The sequence below is a fragment of the Nicotiana tabacum genome, chromosome 9 (assembly GCF_000715075.1).
Source record: "Nicotiana tabacum cultivar K326 chromosome 9, ASM71507v2, whole genome shotgun sequence".
NCBI classification, from domain to species: domain Eukaryota; kingdom Viridiplantae; phylum Streptophyta; class Magnoliopsida; order Solanales; family Solanaceae; genus Nicotiana; species Nicotiana tabacum.
In genome coordinates, this window is record NC_134088.1 from 115,270,725 (window position 1) to 115,294,941 (window position 24,217).

The window sequence follows — 24,217 nt, forward strand, 5'->3', positions numbered from 1 at the left end:
ATTCCACCCTCCCAGTGGGAAGAGATGCGGTTTCAGTTTGAGTAACTCCAGCAGGGTCAGATGTCAGTAACCGATTATGAGGCGAGATTTTCTGAATTATCTCGCCATGCACTTATGATACTTCCTACTGAGGCGGAGAGAGTGCAGAGGTTTGTAGTCGGTTTACGTACTGGCATTCAGGCCACTATGGCTCGAGAGATTGAGATGGGTACTTCTTATGAGCTAGTTGTAGAGATAGCTCGGAGGATTGAGAGTGTGCGTCAGCGGAGCCGAGAGCAGATTATGAGAGATAAGCGGTTCAGGTACTCTCGAGAGTTCAGAGGTGCTCCGTCTGGGGGCAGAGGTCAGTTCGTGAGGGGGCAGTCCAGCAGCCCCCATTTCTAGCACCACCACCTCCTCGGGGTACTCCAGTGCGACTTTATCTCAGTGTTATACCAGAGAGTTCTTACCACCCACCAGCTATTCAGGGTTCTCCCAGTAGGTATTCAGGTCGCCAGGGCCAGACTCTTAGTCAGCAACCCATCGCACCGAAGAGTTGTTACGAGTGCGGGGTTCCCAGTCACATGTAGAGGTTTTGCCCCAGGGTTCGAGGTAGACTAGTACAGTAGGGTCAGCAACCTATGCTTACCGGACCAGTTTCCCCACCAGTAATCCGACCACCAAGAGGTGGAGGACAGGTGGGTAGGGGCCGTCCTAGAGGTGGAGGTCAGCCAGGTGGAGGCCAGCCATTTGGCGCTCCAGATAGGTTCTATGCTTTTCCGGCTAGACCAGATGTAGAGGCCTCAGATGCTGTGACTACAGGTATTATTTCTGTTTGCGGCAAAGATGCCTCAGTATTATTTGATCCAGGATCCACGTATTCATATGTGTCATCTCTATTTGCTCCATTCCTGGGTGTTTCTCGTGAGTCCTTGAGTACTCTTGTTTATGTGTCCACTCCTGTAGGCGATTCTGTTATTGTGAACCGGATTTACCGGTCTTGTATTATTACATTATGTGGTTATGAAACTAGATCGGATCTCTTATTGCTCGAGATGATCGATTTTGAAATTATTCTGGGCATGGACTGGTTATCTCCATATCATGCTATTCTAGATTGTCATGCCAAAACTATTACCTTGGCTATTCCATCTTTGCCTAAGCTGGAGTGGAAGGGTTCGTCGGTTAGTTCATTTAATCAGGTTATTTCTTTTATAAAGGCTCAACACATGGTTGAGAAGGGTTGTTTGGTTTATCTAGCCTATGTACAGGATACTACTGCAGAGACTCCGGCTATTGATTTAGTGCCAGTAGTTTGGGAGTTCTCCGATGTATTTCCTTCAGATCTTCCAGGTATGCCACCTGATCATGATATTGATTTTTGTATTTACTTGGCTCTAGATACCCAGCCTATATCTATCCCACCGTATCGCATGGCTCCGAAAGAATTGAAAGAACAACTTGAAGAGTTACTAGCCAAAGGGTTCGTCAGACCGAGTGTATCGCCTTGGGGTGCACCGATATTATTTGTGAAAAAGAAGGATGGAACAATGCGGATGTGTATTGATTATCTCCAATTGAACAAACTCACTATTAAGAACAAGTACTCGTTGCCGCGTATTGATGATCTATTTGACCAGTTACAGGGTGCTAGGGTGTTCTCTAAGATCGACTTGAGGTCGGGGTATCATCAGTTGAAGATTCGAGATTCAGATGTTCCGAAAACTGCTTTTTGTACTAGATATGGTTATTATGAGTTTCAGGTAATGTCTTTTGGTTTAACTAATGCCCCGACAGCGTTTATGGATCTGATGAACATGATATTCAGGCCATATATTGATTCGTTTGTCATTGTCTTCATTGATGACATTTTGATCTACTCGCGCAGTAAGGAGGAACATGAGCAGCATATGAGAGTAGTGCTTCAGACATTGCAGGAATAAAAGCTATATGCTAAGTTCACTAAATGTGAGTTTTGGCTAGAGTTTGTAGCATTTTTGGGACATATCGTATCGGGCGAAAGTATTAAAGTTGATCCCAAAAGGATTGAGGCAGTTCAAAATTGGCATCGACCCACTTCGACGACTGAGATCAGGAGTTTTCTGGGTTTAGCAGGTTATTATCGTCGGTTTGTGGAAGGTTTTCCATCTATTGCAGCACCTTTGACCAAATTAACCCAGAAGGGTGTTCAGTTCCGATGGTCCGATGATTGTGAGTTAAGATTTCAGAAGCTCAAAACAGCATTGACTACAGCACCAGTGTTAGTGTTGCCTTCTGGTTCGGGAATGTATACAGTGTATTACGATGCTTCACGCGTTGGCTTGGGTTGTGTATTGATGCAGGAAGGGTGAGTTATTACATATGCTTCACGTCAGCTGAAGCCCCACAAAAAGAATTATCCGGACATGATTTGGAGTTAGCTGCGATTGTTCACGCTCTAAAGATTTGGAGGCATTATCTTTATGGGGTGTCTTGTGAAGTTTACACTGATCATCACAGTTTGCGCATTTGTTCAAGCAGAGGGACCTAAATCTGAGACAATGCAGATGGCTTGAGTTACTAAAAGATTATGATATTACTATCCTGTATCATCCGGGCAAAGCAAATATGGTTGCAGATGCCTTGAGTAGAAAGGCGGAGAGTATGGGTAGTTTGGCTGTCATTTCAGTAGAGAAGAGGCCATTAGCTTTGGATATTCAGTCCTTGGCCCAACCGAGTTCTTGCATGTGTTGTAGCTCAGTCTTCACTATTTCAACAGATCAAGGGTCGCCAGTATGACGACCCATACTTAATGGTTCTTCGAGAAACGGTACTACGAGGTAGTGCCAAGGAATTTAAATTGGTGCGGATGGTGTTTTGCGACTCCAGGATCGTCTGTGTGTTCCTAATGTGGATGAACTGAGAAAAAAGATCCTGGAGGAGGCACACAATTTTCGGTACTCTATTCATCGAGGTGCTATGAAGATGTGTCGTGTCTTGAGGCAGCATTATTGGTGGCGACGAATGAAAAAGAACATAGTTGAGTATGTATCTAGGTGTATAAATTGCCAGCAAGTTAAATATGAGCACCAGAGGCCAGGAGGCCTACTTCAGCAGATGACTATACCGGAATGGAAATGGGAACGCATCACTATGGACTTTGTAGTTGGGCTGCCGCGGACCTTGAGAAAGTTTGATGCAGTTTGGGTGATTGTTGACAGGTTGACCAAGTCGGCACATTTTATTCATGTTGTGACTACGGATACTTCAGAGAGGTTGGCCCAGATTTATATTCAGGAGATAGTTCGGTTGCATGGTGTACCAATTTCCATCATATCATATAGAGGCCCTCAGTTTACTTCACATTTCTGGAGAACAGTACATAGTGAATTAGGGATCCGTGTTGAGCTCAGCACAACCTTTCATCCGCAGACCGACGGGCAGTCAGAGCGGACAGTTCAGATTTTGGAGGATATGCTCAGGGCATGTGTGATTGACTTTGGAAGTCAGTGGGATCGTTTCTTGCCTTTGGCCGAGTTTGCTTATAATAACAGTTACCAATCGAGCATTGAGATGGATCCATTTGAGGCTTTATATGGTCATCGATATCGTTTACCTATCGGATGGTTTGAGCCCGATGAGGCTAAGTTATATGGTACTGATTTAGTAAAGGATGCCTTGGAAAGGGTAAAGTTGATTCAGAAGCGACTTCGTACAGCACAATCCATATAGAAGAGTTACGCGGATCAGAAAGCGCGTGATTTATCATTTATGGTAGGTGAAAAAGTTCTCTTGAAGGTTTCGCCGATGAAGGGAATTATGAGATTCGGGAAGAAGGGCAAGTTGAGCCCAAGGTTTATAGGCCCATTTGAGGTGTTGAGACGAGTTCGGGGGGTTGCTTTTGAGCTTGCATTGCCTCCTAGTCTATCGGGAGTTCATCCGATTTTTCATATATCTATGCTCCGGAAGTATCATGCTGACCTATCACATGTGTTGGACTTCGGCATAGTTCAGCTATATAGGAGTTTGGGTTATGAAGAAGAGCCATTTGCCATTGTTGATAAACAAGTTCGCCAGTTGAGGTCCAAGATGATTTCTGCAGTAAAGGTCCAGTGGATGGGCCAACCAGTCGAGGAAGCGACTTGGGAGGCCGAGGGGGGCATGCGGAGCAAATATCCACACTTATTTAGCACTCCATATATTATTCTAAACCCGTTCGAGGACGAGCGTTTGTTTAAGAGGTGGAGAATGTAATGACTCAACCGGTCATTTTAACTTTTAGAAACCCGTTCCTTAAAATAAAACTCCCCGAAGATGCTTTTATTAATTTATGACTCGCGGGGATGGTTGGTTCGGGATTTGGAAGTGTGTGAGTTAAAATCGGAACATTTGGTTCCTTAACTTAGCTTTAAATGGATAAGTTTGACTTCGGTCAATATTTTGAGAAAACGACCCCAGAATCGGGATTTGACAGTTCCAATAGGTTCGCATGATGATTTTGGACTTGGGCGTATGTTCGGATCGGGTTTTGGGGGACCCGGAAGCGTTTCAGCGCCTAATAGTGAAAGTTGATTCTTGAAGGTTTTTGAAGTTCTTTAAATTTGGTTTGGAGTAGGTTTTGGTGATACCGAGGTCCGAATAGAATTCTGAGATCGAGAATAGTTCCTTAAGGTTATTTAAGACTTGCACGCAAAATTTGGTATCATTCCAAGTTGATTTGATAGGAATCGGATAAGCAGAAGTCTTTTTAGAAGTTTTTGAATTCATAAGTCAATTCATGTGTTTTGGCATCCGATTATTGGTTTTTGATGTTATTTCCAGATTTTGATCGCTCGAGCGAGTTTGTATGAGGTTATTAAACTTGTGTGGATATTTGGTGTGGATCCCCGAGGGCTCGGAGAAGTTTCGGACGTTCAGAAGGAATGAAAATACATCAGTTTTCTGGTGTTTCTTGGCAGCAGTTGCAGGTCTCACAAATACGAGAAATTGTTCGCAAATGCGAACCTCGCATTTGCGAGAAGGGCTTCGCAATTGCGAAGAAGCCCGACCTAGGCAGTGTTCGCATTTGCGACACATTTGATGCATTTGCGATCCCAGCAGAGTTCGCATTTGCGACCCCAGCAGTTGAAGGCCAAGCTTTGCATTTGCGAGAGTTGTGTCGCATTTGCGACCCTCGCATTTGCGAACCTAGTGTCACAAATGCGACATCAGAGGCCTGTGCCCGGCTCATTTAATGCGCGACTTAGGCCAATTTATCTCACTTTTCTTTCATCTCTTGGGCGATTCTTGGAGCTTTTGGAAGAGGGTTTTCACCTAGCACTTTGAGGTAAGTAATTCCTACATAATATGAATTACATACATAGATTATTGGTAGATTATAACATGTAAATTAGTAAAAACCATGGATTTAGGTGACAACCTAGGTGTTTGACAAAAATGAGATTTAACCACGAAATTTGTTATGGAACTTAGTAAAAATCATATATTTATGTTCCTGAGATTATGGGTAACGTTTTCATTCGAAAATTTCCGGAATCCGGGCACTTGGGTCCCGGGTGAATTTTAGAAATTTTACCATTTTGGATAGGGTAATTTATTTAATAGATGAATTTCGAATTATTGAACATATAATAATTATTTTGTATAACGTTTGGATAGTTTCGGATTTTTTGGCATCGAATTGAGAATTTTACGCGACACGATAATCGGAAAGTGGACTTTGAGATGAGGTAAGTCTCTTGTCTAATCTTGTTAGGGGAAAATTATCCCATAGGGATTAAATTAGAATAATTATTGCTAATTGCGGGGGCTACGTACGCACAAGGTGACGAGAGTCCGTGCGTAGCTACTATTAATGCTAAAGTTCGGGTAGTTTAGGACTCAAAGCATGAATTATTTGTGTGTATATATATATATATATATATATATATATATATATATATATATATATATATATATATATATATATATATATATATGAACATATTGTGAATTGTTAGATAAAGATATTAAAGGATGGAAATCTCATATGCTTGATTTTCTGTTTAAATTAATTAATTATTAAAAGAAATTGTTCTCCTCCCGAATTTATCTTATAATAAATATACTCTCCTTCCGGAGGTACATAAGAAAATGTCCTCCTTTCTTGTGGAGTGGGGCGAACACCTCGGCAGGATAGATGCATCTATGGATTGCGCCGCACGTCCCTCGGCAGTGTACACAATACTCTGGATCGGGTCGTACGTCCTCGGCAGAAATCGTGCTTAATAATAATAATTACACGATACTTTAATAGTTATTTCAGCTTGTGAAGCTAATTGATAAATTTGAGAATCCTTGAAATTTAATAAATTATTATTCCTGCTTGTTAAGGAATGTAACGACCCGACTGGTCGTTTTGGGAATCTGCACTTCGCTCGGTATTTTGAGGGCTCGAATATCTCCGCATAATATATTATGACTTGCGTAAATCATCGGTATTGGTTTTCAAGTTATCCGGAATCGATCTGGAAGAATGAACTTCAAGATTTAAGTTCTAAGTTGGAAGAGTTGACCAAGTTTGACTTTTTTAGCATTTGACCTCGGAATGGAGTTACGTCAGTTCTGTTAGTTTCGTTGGGTAATTTTGGACTTAGGAACGAGTCTGGATTGTAATTTGGAGGTCCGTAGTCGAATTAGTCTTGAAATAGTGAAAGTTAGATTTTTGGGAAGTTTGACCAGGAGTGGACTTTTTTATATCGGGGTCGAATTTCGATTCCGAAAGTTAGAGTAGGTCCGTAATGTCAAACATGACATGATTCAATATTTAACGGTAAGGATATTTTTGGTCTCAAAATCAAAAGAAAAACATAATTGTTCTATACCCAATAGTTTAGGGGTAACTTTGGCCCCTTTCCGTAAAATAACTGAGATAAATAAATAATGGTAAAGAAATGGGCTGGACCCATATATTTTCCTTATTGGCCCATGTACGACCTAAGGTGTAGGAAAAGGAGTGATTTAGGTCTTATAATAAATAAATAGAAGGAAAAAAAATAGAAAAACTGGAACGAAGGGAAACAGAGGCGGCGATCACAATTGGAGAAGAAAAGTTGGGGAGGAAATTAGAATCAGGTATTTATTCTTCACCGGTAGTACATGACATTAACTTTATACATGATTTAGTTTGTAGTTATTATACCCATCGTTAGGAGACGAGAAAATAATATGACAATGATTACTTCGAATTAAATGGAGGTTTCTGTGTACAATGTTTAGGAAAGAATACACTGTACCCATTTTGGTTTCTGCTACAGTGTTATTACACACTTTCGAAGTCTTGCTATTACACGGTTTTGATGTCTTTAATTTGGAATAATGATTACATAATGATTGTAGTAATAATGATTTAAGTTTTGGGATTTTAGACTGCAGTAACTTTGCATCAGAAAGTCACGTTCTGCAGTTGCACTGCTTTGGCATTCACGTTCTGCGTCTGATTTTAGAAATTCTATAAAATCATAACTTTATTAATTGAAATTGTTTTCTCTTGCATTGTGTGATGTATTTAACTCGTCTTTGGCTAGATTGAGCCGAACGGAGGTGAATTTGTAAAGGAAAAAGCTAAATTGAGTATTGAGTTAGCCGAATTTAGGTAAGTGTTTTGCCTAACTTTGTTGAGAAAATTTTTCCTACTATTTGACATTGTTTGCTACATGCGGGGGTGATACATATATGAGATGACGATTATATATGCATGTGTCATGGTAACCAAGCTCGGGGGTAAAATATGTTAATAAATTGTGTCTTGTAGAATCACGTGATCTTCTTGCCTCATGTCTTACTTGGCTCCTAGATACTAAGACCATAGTATTAAATGTTAGAAACTAAGACTTAGCTTATTATACCTTGATCAAATTTGATAAAAATTCTGAGAATACATTGGTGTATTTAATTCGGTCATCAATATGCATAATCATTAATACATTGCTACGGCCGATATTCTTGAGATACTAGTATTTGTATTGTAGATCATTTGTGAAATTTGTTGGAATACTTGAATAAAAAGGTTCTTGTGGGTTTATTGAACTATTGTTGGCTTGAAAAGTTGTGACTGGGATTCATTTGAAATATTCGTTTAAACACTCCCCTTAACGTTATTTATGCTTCCTGCCTTATTTGTCATTGATATACATATGCTTGGTAAGGAAGAGTGTAAAGTACGAAGGGTGATATCGTGCCTTTGTTTATGCATTATCATGTGAGGGAGAGTGTAAAACACGAAGGATGATGTCGTGCCATATTATTTGAGAGTTAAAGCACGAAGGGTGATGCCGTGTCATGTTATTTGAGAGTTAAAGCACGAAGGGTGATGCCGTGCAATATTATTGAGAGTAAAAGCAGGAAGGGTGATGTCGTGCCATATCATTGTGAGTAAAAGCACGAAGGGTGAGGTCGTGCCATGTTATGTGAGTAAAAGCACGAAGGGTGATGTCGTGCCATGTTATGTGAGTAAAAGTACGAAGGGTGATGCCGTGCCATTGTATTTATATTATTACGCTTTCATGTTATGGTGAGTTCATGGCACGAAGGATGTTTCCGTGCAAGTGAGGACGAGAGACATGCATTATGTTGTGATATTTCTTTCTTGCAGATACCTTCATGTCTTTACCTGGAGTTGTTATTGTCGTGTTCATAGTTCTTATGTGATATGTCGTTATTATTCTGTCTTTATCCTGTATCACCTTGTTGTCATGATATCATGCCTTCTATTTGCTTAAACTTGCTAATATTATGCCTATTTCCTGTTGTTAGGATTTCATCCATGCCATCTCTTTTGTTGCACTTAAGTGTAGGTCTTCTTCCATACTAGTCGTTCATGTCCCTACTTGCTAACTTATAAAGATCATGTGTCCGCTTCCTTATTTGTCATATTTGTCTTCATGCCTTCACCTTTCTAGTTAGTAGAAATTACATTCCTTTTTCTTAATCATTGTCATTACCTATATGCTTTATGTTCAGTTTGTTACTGATGTTCTCATGTACACTCTCGTCCTCCATAGTTATTTGCGTAATTCCCACTCTGTCATTTCTGTTATCGGCATTTTTGTTATTTGGCTGGTACTGCTTTACGCATAATTGGTGAGGATGAAATAAATGCATGAAGGGTGTTGCCGTGCCGTTGAATTTGATGTCTTGGGTATATTTTTTCACATTATGAAAGTTTTGATGTGATTGTTGTGATTTATTGGCTTTCGCTCTCAGGAAAGGATTGTGTGAGATTTTGATACCTGTTCAATTGTGTTTTTCTTTAGTACTCCATTAGTACTTTGTATAATCGTTTCGTGTGCTCTACTCTATTGTACTGTAGTATAGTTTTATTATTAGTTACATTACAGGTTTTATCAGTGAGCATCTTTTAACCAAAGTCTCGTCACTACTTCGACGAGGTTAGACAAGATACTTACTCAGTACATGGGATCGGTTGTACTGATACTACACTTTTGCACATTGGGTGCAGATATTGGTTGTTGTTGTTGTTGTGTTCTATGGCTGCCCCTTGTTCATGATAGCCCTAGATTTATAAAAACTCTGTTTATATACTTTTCAGACAGAAGGATGTATTTACTTCATATCAGCTTGTAAATTCTATTCTTAGAAACTCATGATTTGTACTACCAGTCCTTGGGGATGTATAAGACTTAGATAACTCCTTTGTTAAATTGTGTTATTAAATTAATTAAAAATGGAAAATCGCTAATTGGCTTACCTAACGGGATGGGTTAGGTGCCATCACTACTAGTGAATTACGGGTCGTGACAAGGAATTAATTGTTATTCCTGTAAATGAGATTAATTGATAAATTAGAAATTATTTGAATTGAAGGAATTTAATTAATATATTGAGAATAGTTGCATTTGAAGAAATTTGATTATTTCTGTTGGTTAAATAAATTATTGTAAATTCTGTGAATCATGCTAATTTAGATATTCTAGTTGTATTTCAATTATTATTATTGACCCATAGTGAGTGTCAAAGTCGTTCATCTCGTCTCTACCACTTCGAGATTAGGCTTGATACTTACTTGGTACACGTTGTTTACGTACTCATACTACACTTGCTGCACTTTTTATGCAGGACCTGAGACAAGTACTAGTGGTGGACCTATCGTCTTACACCCACGTTATCCAGGGGCATAGTAGTGAGTTGTCTTTCTGAGTCGCTCTGCAGCTACTAGTATCTCTCCTTGTATTTTTATTCTGTCTATTTTTATTTCAGGCAGTATTTGAGACTTTGTATAATCTAGTAGATGCTCATACACTTGTGACATCAGGACTTGGCACACATATTGGTAAAATTTGGTATATTATTATTTTTTGGTTTTAAATTTTATCAATATATGCTTAATTTATTAAGCTGGCTTGCCTAACTGTAATGTTGGGCGCCATCACGACCTATAGGTGAAATTGGATCGTGATAGATATAGTTGGTTTGGTTTATTTTAATAAAAATCGAACCAACCCAATCTATGTACGTTGATGCACCTTTAACGGGTTTAACTCCCGACAAAGAGAAAAATCCCTATCATAGGGAGTGCTTCCCCTTTGGCCCTACATGTGCAAATCAGATTAATAAGTGGTTTATACAACGTGAATCCAAATTAGTAATTAAGTTTTGGATAACATATAGACGGTAAAAAATTAAAACTAATGATAAAACTAATTTTTTGCATTCAAAGTTCGTCATGGTGATGGATAAAAGTATAGGCTTCACGTTAATTAATCGATTACTATGTTAATGTAATTAGTATGTTTATCTAATTTATTAATTAAAACATAACTTAGTACAAATAGCGCAAGATTTAACTAGTACTAATCAAGGCAAAATCAAATGATATCAATATACTACAACAACAACAACAACAACAACAACAACAACAACAACAACAGTAAAAATCATATTGAGACTATGTGCCATTATTATTGGGACCCACAGAGGTCATATTAATGTGAATTATTTATTTTAAATTGAAAATTCATACTCAGTCATATTCATGTTATTACATATCATATCTTAATCTCTGTTGTTATTTATTGATATATCATATCATCATTTTTCGGGCTATTTTTATGACATTGTGCGCCCGAGAGACTGGAGAGATTGATGAATGAGTGAGGTCGAGAGCTTGATTGTGAGAAAAATTATGGGATCGGGCTGCACGCCGCAGCAGACCATATTGGCTTTATTATAGCACGTGAGTTGTCCGTGCGGATACAGATATTGATACCATAGCACATGAGTTGTCCATATAGCACGTGAGTTGTCCGTGCAGATTATAGCGCTTGGGCTGAAGGAGCCCTTCCAGAGTCTGTACACACCCCAAGTGAGCGCAGGTACCTACTTAGTGTAAGTGCCGAGTGCGAGTGCCGAGCGATTGGGGGGATTGAGTGACTGTGAGGACTGAGTGACTGGGAGGACTAAGTGAAATGATACTCTAAGAGTATGCATATGATTTTATCACCGAGTTGCATCGCATTGACATGCACACATGACATACAGACATATAGATGTATTTTTCTCATACTGTACAGTATCACATCATTCATGATTTCCCACACATGTTGACAGATGGGCATAGTGATGCATTCGTTTTACACGGGTTATCTGAAAAGAAAATGAAACATCTCTTTTATTATGGGAAGGAATTTTGGGAAAACAATTATTGTTTTCAAACTTATTCCTATATTTGGCAACTTCGATAAACGATTTGGGTTTTCACTGATGTACTTGAAAGAAAGAGTTATTTTTAGAAATCATGATTTAGCTGAGCATTTTATCTCTAAGTTACTTCTTGTATTATTGTTTTACGTTGTTATGGACTGTTGTGGGCTATTGATTTTGGACCCGGCATTGGTAAAAGCTCGTCACTACTTTCAACCTAAGGTTAGGTTTGTTACTTATTGAGTACGTGGGGTCGGTTGTACACATACTATACTTATGTACCTTGGGTGCAGATATTGGATGTTGATATTGCTGTACTCGACGGGAGCTGGAATTGAAGACGTACCTGCATTCCGGTTGTAGTTGTCTCTTGTTCATGGTAGCCTTAGATTTATAACAATCTGTTCATGTACATTTCAAATAGGTGAAGTATTATTTCATACTAGTTTTGTAAATTCTATTCTTAGAAGCTCATGATTTGTACTACCAGTTCTTGGAAAAATGTATTGGTTTTATCTATTTTTTTAATTAATTGCCTTATTAATTTCATTGGAATTGGATAGTTAGTAATTGGCTTACCTAGCGGGTTGGGTTATGTGCCATCACGACTAGTTGGATTTTGGGTCGTGACAACATATATATTCAATGAATTTTTTAATATAAAATAAAATCTAAGAAAAAGCTATTGGGTTCGTCTGAACCCATAAATACTACGCTACCTCTGTCTCTGCATATAAATATATAATTTATATATATATTTTTAAGACTTTATATAAAAAAATTTTAAAAAATATCTAGAAATATTTTGGATCCTCATATGGGATGTAATATTTAATAGAACTATAAAGTGCATCCATTTTATTTACTTTAAATAATGGGTTATATCATCACTTTCTTATCAAGTGTTATTAAAATGCGTCAATCTCTTTGTTCTTTCATATTCATATGTCAAGATTTATTAAATTCTTATATCTTTTTCGAATTTAAAATGATATTTCTGTAATTTTAAAATTAAATAGAACATATCATTATTTAGGTTTTATATTAATTTTTATGTTTAGTTATTCAATTCGTTTGACCTTTTAAGCACACATCAACAAAAAATTATTGTTCGATGAGTAAGAAAAAACTATCATATGTTACTAAAAATATTCTCCCATAAGAAAATATTAATAGATCATGTTTGTCGGGTTTTTCTATTTTTTACTCAGCATATATATTTATCAAAACTTTATTTGTAACTTTAAAAAAACAAGATTGAAATAATATTCATGTAACAAAAAAATCTGAAAAACTGAACCAATTCAAACCGATATAGTTGGTTTGATTTATTATTAGAAAAAACGAACCAACATAATCTATGTACGCTGATGAGGTGATGAACCTTTAACCGGTTTAGCTCCCGAAAAAGAGAAACTCCCTATAATAGGGAGTGCTTCCCCTTTGGCCCTACATAGTGCAAATCAGATTAATAAGTGATTTATACACAACGTGAATTCAAATTAGTAATTAAGTTCTGGATAATATATAGACGGTAAAAAATTAAAACTAATGATAAAATTAATTTTTTGCATTCAAAGTTCGTCATGGTGATGGATAAAAGTATAGGCTTCACGTTAATTAATCGATTACTATGTTAATGTAATTAGTATGTTTATCTAATTTATTAATAAAATCATAACTTATTACAAATAGCTTAAGATTTAACCAGTACTAATCAAGGCAAAATCAAATGTCATATCAATATGAATTACCTAATTCATCATAGGTAAAAGAATCAATGGAATCAAGGAAATATACAAGAAAACAATGAAGTATACCGAAAGAATTAACAAATAGGTATAAAAATTTTCCAAGTCGCCTATATGGGAAGCAATGAAATTAAAAAGGACTTAAAAAAAGCATCGCAAAACCGGAGATGAAACCGGCGCCGTCGGCCATAACTTCAGATCAACATTCTCATCAGGGGATAAGCTCAAGTCTAAGCAAAAAATCATCTTACTGCTATTTGACTGCTTCAACACCGGTATAATTCTCTTTCCGACGACCGGAATAATCGTCTTTCCGGCTGCCGTCTACGTTTTATTAATTTCATCACGGTGACGCCTCATATGTCCACCTAAGGCTTGACCTAAAGAAAACTCCATACCACATATAGAACATCCATGCATTTTATTCTTTTTGGATTGCACAAGAAAATCTCCGGCTCCGGCGAGTAATTTTGGCCGTTTATGACTTGCACGGTGGCCGCCATGGGCTTGGAAAGATGGAAAGCATTTATTGCAAGTCTTGCATTCGAACTCATTGTGATTATTTGATGAAGTCTTGTTGTTTAGATGAGAGAAAAACATTAAGCAATTGGCGATGGCTTCTGCTTCTACTTTTGTGTCGTATTCTCTGCTTCTTTTCATGGCTGTCATAATATTGTTGGAGAAAAAGAATGAAGATAAAAAGATATTTTTTTTTTTTTTTTTTTGTATATACTAACTTTGAAACTTTGAGAGAAATATTAGAATGTTGAAGTGAGGGATATGATACACTTGAGTGTTTGTACATATATATTGGTTTAGGAAATTAGCCAAGCTTTCCTAGTTGCTCGAGACAGGTTACTAATTAGGATAAATTAACAATGTCGTTTGACTTTCCTTGTTGGCTTAAGCTAGTCAAAATAAAGAAAAGTTAGTCAAGGAAATGCATTATTGAGGGCTGGATTCCTTGAGGTTCCATGAATTTGACACTTCCGAAAGTAACACGAAAAGGTCAGCGTTTCCTTAAAAGTTTAAGCCAAAAAAAAAAAAAAAATGAGAAGACATTCGCACAACAAAGGGTGTGTTTGGTATGTTCTCGAAAATATTTTTCTTTGAAAATAAATGGTGTTATCACTTATTTTCTCATATTTAGTTGGTGAATGAAAAAAAAATTTCGAAAATTATTTTCTAGTATTTAGTTAGAGAGTAGAAAATCTTTTTTAGGAAACTACTCTTGTAACGATCCGACCGGTCGTTTTGAGTTCAAGTACGCCGTTCAGCAGTTTGAGGCCATGAGTAGCTTCACTTCAGATATTATGACTTGTACGCGAGGTCGGAATTGAAATTTCGGAAGTTCAGAGTTGATTTGGAAAGAAAATTCTCATTTCGGAAGCTTTAAGTTGGAAGAATTGACTAAGGTTGGATTTTTGAGTAAACGACCTCGGAATCGGGATTTGGAGGTTCCAACAGGTTCGCATGATGATTTTGCACTTGGGCGTATATCCGGGTCGAATTTTGGATGACCCAGGAATATTTCGGGACCTATTATGGAAGTTGGCATTTTTAGAAGGATTTCTTAAATTTGAGTTGAAGTGCATTTCAATGTTATCAATGTTCGTTTGGGATTCCGAGCCTGGGAATAGCTTTGTATGGTGATTCTGGTGTTGGAAGCGCGTCCGGATGTGGATTTGGAGGTCCGTAGTTTATTTTGGGGTCATTTGGCGAAAGTTAAAAATTTGAAGATTTTTGAGAAGTTTGACCGGGAGTGGACTTTTTGATATCGGGGCCGGATTCCGATTCCGGAAGTTGGAGTAGGTCCGTAATGTCGAATGTGACTTGTGTGCAAAATTGGAGGTCAATCGAAGGTGATTTGATAGGTTCCGGCATCGAATGTAGAAGTTTGAAGTTCTAAAGTCCTTTAAGCTTGAATTGGGGTACGATTCGTGATTCGGATCGTTTGGAACTGTTTTGGAACTGTTGTTTCTAGTGTTTGGTTTCCTTCTTTGCGAACGCGAAGGAAGTCCCGCGTTCGCGAAGAAGAAATTTTGGGGGTGCTGGATTTGGCCTTCTCGAACGCGAAGCAGTGGATGCGAACGCTAGGCAAGGTCTGGTCAAGCTTACGCGAATGCGACGCAGTGGTCGCGAACGCGAAGAAGGAAAGGGAGATAGGACCCTGAGCTATTAAGCATTCGCGAACGCGAAGCTTAGACTGCGAACGCGAAGAAGGAGGGCATTTGGTTACCGTTAACGCGAGAACTTGAACGCGAGCGCGATGTTGTGCATGATCAGGCCTTCGCAAACGCGACACTGGTCACGCGAACGCGAAGAAGAACGAGTCTGGGCAGATTGGATTTAATACGGGATTTGGCTCATTCTCTCTCATTTTTCACTGGGATGGATGATTTTTGGAGAGCTTCAAGGGGAGATTTTCATCATCTATGTCAAGGTAAGTGATTCCCACCTATTGCAAGTTAAATACTTGGTTTATATATGGATTTAAACATGAAAATTTGTAGAAATTTGAATTTTGAAGAAAAACCTAGAAATTAGTATTCTTGGATTTTGACCACGAATTTGGGCATGGAATTGGAAATAAATCATACATTTGAGTTCGTGAGGTTATGGGTAATGGTTATCTTCAAAAAGTTTTAGAATCCGGGCACGTGGGCCTGAGGGTTGCTTTATCGATTTTTCGAGCGGAGTTAGAAATTGTTATAAATTAGATTATAATGAGTATTAGAGTGTATACTAATGGGTTTGCATAATTATTGGCTAGTTTTGGAGCGTTGAGCATCGATTCGAGTTGTTTGAAGGACTCGAAAGTTGGTTATGGAACTATGGAGCTAGGTAAGTCTCCTTTCTAACCTTGCAAGAAGTAATTAATCCCATAGGTGAACTAAATTATTGTGTGCTTCTATTTGTGGGGGGCTACGTACGCACGAGGTGACGAGAGTCCGTACGTAGCTACTAGATATGCCTACGTCCGGGTAGTTTTATGCTCACATCATGCCTTATCGATATTGTTATTGATTTATGTTTATTGTTTGCCTTGAGAGGGAGCGAGATTGAGTCTGCTTGTTAAATTTTTTTTTTTTGAAAGGAGTTGAAATTGAAGAACTTAAGTTTTAAAAGGTTTCATTTGAAATTCGTAATTTCGAAAAGAATTGAGGAATATCATAAAAGGTAAAGAAATCTATGTGTAACCACGTCGCATAAATGTTTCGCGAGCGGGGTGATTTTCTTAAAAAGCTACACGCTGAATTTCCTTTGTTTTTAAAAGAACCAAGAAAGAGATATGATTTTTACATTAAATTTATATTTGATCGCATCGCTAGTATGATCCGTGAGCGGGGTGATTCCTTAAATTTATGTTTGACCGCATCGCACGTATGATTCGCGAGAGAGGTATTTCCTATTACTCTTTTTCCCCGATTTGAATTATGACAACCTCTTTGATGAGATCCACTATCTCTATATATATGCTCCGGTTACAGAGGGAACTTGCTAGTTGAGAGTTTGAGTAAAATTGTAAAGAGTGGAATTATACCACGTATTTTATACATGTTTATTTCATACATTTACTCGGTTTCATATTTATTCACTTCTTTACTGTACCTGATATTATTGGACCACTAGTAAGTGTCGAAGTCGACCTCTCCTCACTACTTCTTCGAGGTTAGACGAGATACTTACTAGGTACGCATTATTTTCGTACTCATACTATACTTGTTGTACATGTTGTACATGTACATGTATGGCTAGTGGCCTTGTGAGCGTAGTAGCATGGATGATACGGGGACTTAGGTGAGCTGCATCTTGTGAGACGATCTGCAGCCAGCAGAGTCTCCATCAGAGTGTTTGTATTTTTTCTTTTCTGTCCAAATTTGTATTCCGGACAGTTATTGTATTTTATTTTATTCCCTAGTAAATGCTCATGCTCTTGTGACACCGGGTTCTGGATGATTATAGGATTATTCAGTATTGAAATTTGCAAAAAATATTATTATTTACTCTGTGAACTGTGAAGTTCTTCATTTATTATTTAATTCAAGGAAATTTACGATTTTCAAAAATATTAAAAATGAGAATTTACTAATTATTTGTGTTGGCTTGCCTGACGGTGGTGTCCGACGCCATCACGACCTTTCAAGGATTTTGGGTCGTGACAACATGGTATCAGAGCACTAGGTTCACTTAGGTCTCATGAGTCATGAGCGACCCCCCCCCCCCAAAACAATTACTCAACATTTTCACAACTATATTTTCCTTCAAAAATTCAATTATTCTTCTAAGAACTTCACATAAATTCAAAGGAACTTTTCACACAAGAACGTTGAAATTTGGGCTCCATATATAACTGAAAAGAAAATACTCTTTTTCTTGTTGAAACAAAATAAAAATACTCTTTCTACAACACGAAAAGAAAGTACTCATTTTATTGAAATGAAAAAATATTTTTTCTATATCGTAAAAAGAATGTATTTTTTGTTTAAGTGAAAGAAAATACTTTTTGTTGAAATGAAAGAAAATATTTTTTCTACATTATGAAAAGAAAATACTTTTTTGTTGAAATAAAAAAAATAAAGGTCACAACATGAGAAGAAAGTACTTTTAATAATATTTCTATTAATGGTGGGTGGTGGGGTCGAGGGTAGGGTGGGGTAGGTGGTGTGGTGGGGTGGGATACCAACTTATCACTATCCCAAATTCCCTCCATAGGAGGTCATGATGGCACCTAGTCTCTAAGACTAGGTAAGCCTATCAATGCAGAATAATAATAGATATCTGAAATAAATAAACTGCAATTCAAATAATTACAACTCCCAAAACTCGGTAGAAATAAGTCACAAGCTTCTAAGAATTTATCCTCAATGTCTCTATATATCAAAGACTAAAGAAAAATAAGGAAGCAACATAATAATGATAGAGGGGGACTCCGGAGTCTGCGGACGCTGGCAGATATACCTTGAAGTCTCCGTACACAAGTAACTCACTAATGTTTGGGCTGGTAAGATGTACCTGGATCTGCACAAAAAGATATACAGAAGCATAGTATGAGTACACCACAGCGGTACCTAGTAAGTGCCAAGCCTAACCTCGGTAGAGTAATGACGAGGTCAGGTCAGGCCCTACTGAAAAATAAATAATGGCATGGTAAAATATTTAATAATATAATAAAAATAAAATGACAATGAAAATGAATCAAGTAAGTAGTATGTCACCAATTAACTACGCAAAAATAGTGGTAAATAATACCACGTGGAAACAAAACATAATTCTTTTCAACTTTAAGAAAAATCACAACAATAATCAAAGGCAACTGCGACCATAAATCAATATCAACAAAGGCACTCTCGAGGTACTGCCTCGTAGTCCCAAATCATAAATAAATTCACAATATTTCATTTCCTTATATCACCGCGGGAGCCTTCACAATTTATTTTAAAGAAAATATTTTTTCCGAAATAGCATCCCGTGTTTTAGCCACCCTTATCACACCGCATGACTTTTAGTAGTTCCCCTACTAGCCAGACGTATCAAGCCACCCTTATCTCACCGCATGCGTTTCAACACCTAGACCTTATACCACCGCATGCGTATCAACATCACAATATATCACAATCTGCACCTCAAGTGCTCAAATATTTTAATTTACCAAAATAAATAATATCAACAATATTTTCCACAACAGGGAGCTCACGGCTCAATCACAATGAGTACAAACAAACTCACAAAAATATTTGGGAATAAATAACTCAACAAAAATAATATTTTAAAATTTTTAATACGTTGCTTCAATACCAAATTTAAAATATCAAATATTTCATATTAATAATATTTAAATTAAAGAAATTCCACCTTCAAATAATGCACGAAATAAAAGAATCCAAGTTTCAGCTAAGCAAGTAAAAACAATTAGCAGGAGAAAGTCAAGCAAATTTAAAGTATATATAAATCAGATCAATGATGGAGAATATAACAAGATTTAATAATTTAATTAATATGCAACAGTGATCTACACAATTTTAAAAAATATAATCTTTCACATTTAGCTCGTGTACACACTCGTCACCTCGTGTACACGACTTTAATCACATTACAATTATCACATCAATACCAATCATAGGAAAAATTTCCCCCACACAAGGTTAGACAAGTCACTTACCTCGACTTGCTCCAATTTAAACAAGTAGTATGCCTTTTTCTCGATTTTCCGACTCCGATCGACACGAATCTAGTCATAATTAATTCGATATAGCCAACAAAATTATAGAATCAATTCCATAAGAAAATACTATATTTTTCAATAAAAATTCGAAATTAACTCAGAAATTGCCCGCGGGGCCCACGTCTCAGAATCCGACGAAAGTTACGAAATATGAACACCCATTCAACCACGAGTCTAACCATACCAAAATGACTAAATTCCGATAACAATTCAATCCTCAAATCTTCAAATCTGTCCAAGAGGTTTTTCAAAATTTTCCAACTTAAATCACCAATTAAATGTTTAAAATAATGATGGATTCGGGTAATCTAACCAAAATTGAGTTAAGAATACTTACCCCGATGTTTTCTCTGAAAATCTCCCAAAAATCGCCTCTTCCCGAGCTCCAATCCGTCAAAAATGGAGTCCCATTTTCAGAACTTAAACTCACCGCCCACGCTTTTACTCTTCGCGATCGCGAACATCCATACGCGATCGCGAAGCACAAATTTTCACTGCCCAAATTTAACCCTACGTGATCGCAAATAATGCCACGTGATCGCGATGCACAAGATTCCAACTATACGCGATCACATCTCTCTTCACGCGATCGCATTGAGCAAACGCGTGGCCGAGCTTCCTCTCAAGTTTCCCCTATGCGATCGCAAACAATGCCACGCGATCGCAATGCATAGACCGGCCCAACCTACGCGATCGCGGTTGACCTCACACGATCGCGAAGAACAAAATCCACACTGCCTCAACTAAGCCAACGCAACCGCGTCCCAATCTTCGCGATCGCGATGAAGGTTTGAAATATCATAAATCAACAGCTACCATCAGTGCAAAAATGAAGGAAACTAATCTGAATACCATCCGAAACACGTCCGAGCCCCTCGGGACCTCAACCAAATATGCCAACAAGTCCAAAAACATCATACGGATTTAGTCGAAACCTCAAATCACATCAAATATCGCTAAAATCACAAATCACACACCAATTCAAGCTTAATGAAACTTAAAAATTTTCAACTTCTACATTCGATACCGAAACCTATCAAATCAAGTCCGATTGTATCACGACCCAAAATCCATAAAGGTCGTGATGGCGCCGGACACCGCTGTCAGACAAGCCGACAATAAATACTAAATAAATTCTCATTTTAACATTTTTGAAGTCATAGTTGTTCCCCTCAATTAAATAGCACAAGATGAAGTTTACAAAATACGTAATAATATCTTTAAAAATTTCCAATACAGTGTAACCCATAATCATCCCAAAATTGGGTGTCACAAGTGCATGAGCATTTAATAGGGAATTAAAAATAAAATACAGCATCTGTTAAGAATACAAATTAGACAGGAAAATATAATATTTCTGAAGGAGACTCTGTTGGATGCGGATCATAATACAGAATGCAGCTCATCTATGTCCCTACAATTATTAACCACACCTCTGCGCCCACAAGGCCGCTAGACAAATATGTACCTGCACAATAAAATGTGCAGCAAGTGAAGCATGAGTACGAAAATAACGTGTACCCAGTAAGTATCAAGCCTAATCTCGAAGAGGTAGAGACGCGATGGCCGACTTTGACACTCACTATGGGTCAATAATATTAAATAATCATGAAAATAGAAATATTTATATCAACGTGATTCACAGAGTTAACAATAATTTTATTGAACTAGCATAAATAATTAAATTCCTTCAATTCCAATAAATTTTATCAATTAGCCTCATTTACAGGAATAACAATAATTCCTTAACAAGAAGAGATAATTAAATTCTTTAAATTCCAATAATTTTCAAATTTTAATTAGCTTCACAAGCTGAAATAAACTATCAAAGTATCATGTAATTATTATTATTAAGCACGATTTCTGCCGAGGTCGTTCGGCCAGATCCAGAGTGTCGTGTATACTGCCGAGGGACGTGCGACACGATCCATAGATGCATCTATCATGTCGAGGCGTTCGGCCCGCTCCACAAGAAAGGAGGACATTTTTTTATGTACCTCCGGAATGAGAGTATGTTTATTATAAGATAAATTTGAGAGGGTGAACAATTTTTTTTTAACAATTAATTAATTTAAACATAAATAAGCATATGAGATTTTCATCTTTTACTATCTCTCACTAACAATTTACGATATTTATCAAATAATGTAATTAAATAACGGATAGAATTTACACAAATAATTCATGCTTTTAGTCCTAAACTACTCGGACTTTAGCATTAATAGTTTCTACGCACGGATTCTCGTCACCTCGTGCGTAAGTAGCCCCCACAATTAGCAACAATTATTAATTTAATTATGTATGGGGTAATTTCTCCTTCACAAGATTAGACAAGAGACTTACCTTGTCTCAATACCCACTTCCGATCATGATGTCGTGTAAAAATCCCAATTCGGTGCCGAAAATCCGAAACTATCCAAAAGTTATATGAAATATTTTAATACATGTTAAATAATTCAAAATTTATCTATTAAATAAATTACCTTATCCAAAATGGTAAAATTCTTAAAATTCACCCCTGGCCCACGTGCCCGGATTTTGGAAATTTTCGGAGGGAATCGTTACCCATAATCTCAAGAACTCAAATATACCATTTCCATCCAATCCCATAGTAAATTTTGTGGTTAAAATCCAAAAATACTAATTTCTAGGTTTTTCTTCAAAACCCCAAATTTCTACTAATTTCAATGAATTGTTACGCCTAAATTCGTATATAAACCAAATATTTAACTTGCAATATGTAGGAATCACTTACCTTGACATAAATGATGAAAATGGAGCTCCAAAATCGCTCCTAGGTCGGCTCCCATGGAGGAAATGAGATGAAATGAGCCAAACCCATTTTTTTCAAACTTATACACTGCCCAGGTGACCCTTCATCGCGTTTGCGAGACTCCCATCGCGTTCGGGATGAACAAAATTCTCAAAAATCATTTTCAAACTCTTCTCAGACAGCCTCTAGTATAATGGTCATAACCTTTTGTACAAAACTCCAAATCACAAATGGTTTGACTTTTTGGAAAGTAGAATCAAGGTCTATAACTTTTATATGTTGATCATCTCCCAATTTCTTATAGATGTTGAGATATAAGCTGTCAAAGTGAGCCCTATGAAATACAAATTTCTTCATCTTCGTGGATAGCCTATAGTGTACCAGCCATAACTTTTTGTACACAAATCTAAATTCTCAATGGTTTACCTTTATGAAACTAGACACAAAGGGCTACAATTTTTATTTTTAGATCATCTCTAAATTCCTTATAGATTGTGAGATATGAGCCTCCAAAGTCATACATGCGGAACAGAAATTTTCTTCTTCGCGAACACGAAGAACAAAATCCCAGAAGCCAAATCCTTCTTCGCGAACGCGAGAGGATCCTCGCGAATGCGAAGAACAACACCAGACACCAGCATCAGCTATTGCAAAACAGCCTGAAATGATACGAAATCACCCCGAAATACACCCGAGGCCCCGGGACCCTGTCCAATCATACCAACCAGTCCCATAAGAATTTTAAACTTCTACATTCGATCATGGAACATATCAAATCATGTCCGATTGACCTCATAATTTGCACACAAGTCATATTCGACATTACAGACCTACTTCCAACTTCCAGAATCGGAATCCGATTCTGATATCATTTACTCAAAAATCTAACTTTAGTCAATTCTTCCAACTTAAAGCTTCTAAAATGAAAATTTTCTTTCCAGATCAACTCTGAACTTCCAAAATTTCAATTCCGACAACGCGTGCAAGTCATAATACCTGAAGTGAAGCTACTCATGGCCTCAAACTGCTAAATGACGTGCTAGGGCTCAAAATGACTAGTCGAGTCGTTACATTCTCTCCCACTTAAACATACGTTCGTCCTCGAACGTGCTAAGGACTGCTCTGGGGTTTTCCGAAATTACTGTTTAATACCTCGTGTACTTACCCGTGCTGCCACAACTCAGTTGAGTACACTAGCTCGAGCCAGTCTGAAGATTCTCCCTTTTTACTTAGCCAAATAAGCCTTAGAGTTCAATTCCAACATCCAGAATTCTCTGCTAGGCACGTTCCCATCATATGAATACCATATCAATCACTACACGATGCACCGATGCATGATTGCATACATTTGCTGAATTCAGACTATGCACTGCATAACTCACATGACCATAATAACATCCTCTGATTACAATAGCTGAAATTCCATGAATCTGATGCTCACAATGCACCTCATGACATATATAAGTTTTGTTCCAACTCTTGCAATACCGTCACGACAGAAGAGATGTGTAGAAATTCATAACCACCTGCTGAATCAATCAAATCATGTGATCGCCCCTCCTGACAAGGACCATTACCTCCTTCTGAACTGAATAACGATATTTGTTCCTTATTATACCTTATATAAATCTGATTGTACTTATTTCCGTCCAATAGTCTCGGCTCACCCAGTATAAGATGTTCGGGCAATAAGCCACCGTAGACGCTGCCAAAAGTCTCATATGGTGCCACAATGTGCCAATAAGCTACAAACCCGAATGTGATACCTAAGGAAAAATGAACTATGGAAAGGATTACTCAATCCACGTA

General features: G+C 37.5%; 1 long non-coding RNA gene and 1 pseudogene across 2 annotated transcripts; one reads left to right on the plus strand and one right to left on the minus strand.

Annotated features, from left to right (window-relative positions):
- Positions 1-6,952: 6,952 nt before the first annotated feature.
- On the plus strand, positions 6,953-12,082 carry LOC107789045 (uncharacterized). Of its 2 annotated transcripts, XR_012695036.1 has the most exons (4): positions 6,953-7,071; positions 7,524-7,591; positions 10,075-10,138; positions 10,216-12,082. It is a non-coding gene; the product is annotated as an uncharacterized LOC107789045 (long non-coding RNA). The 2 variants fall into 2 exon arrangements; XR_012695035.1 differs by having other exon boundaries at positions 10,075-12,082.
- Positions 12,083-13,374: 1,292 nt separating this feature from the next.
- Positions 13,375-14,261, minus strand: LOC107789046 (zinc finger protein ZAT12-like; annotated as a pseudogene).
- Between the last annotated feature and the right edge of the window lie 9,956 nt (positions 14,262-24,217).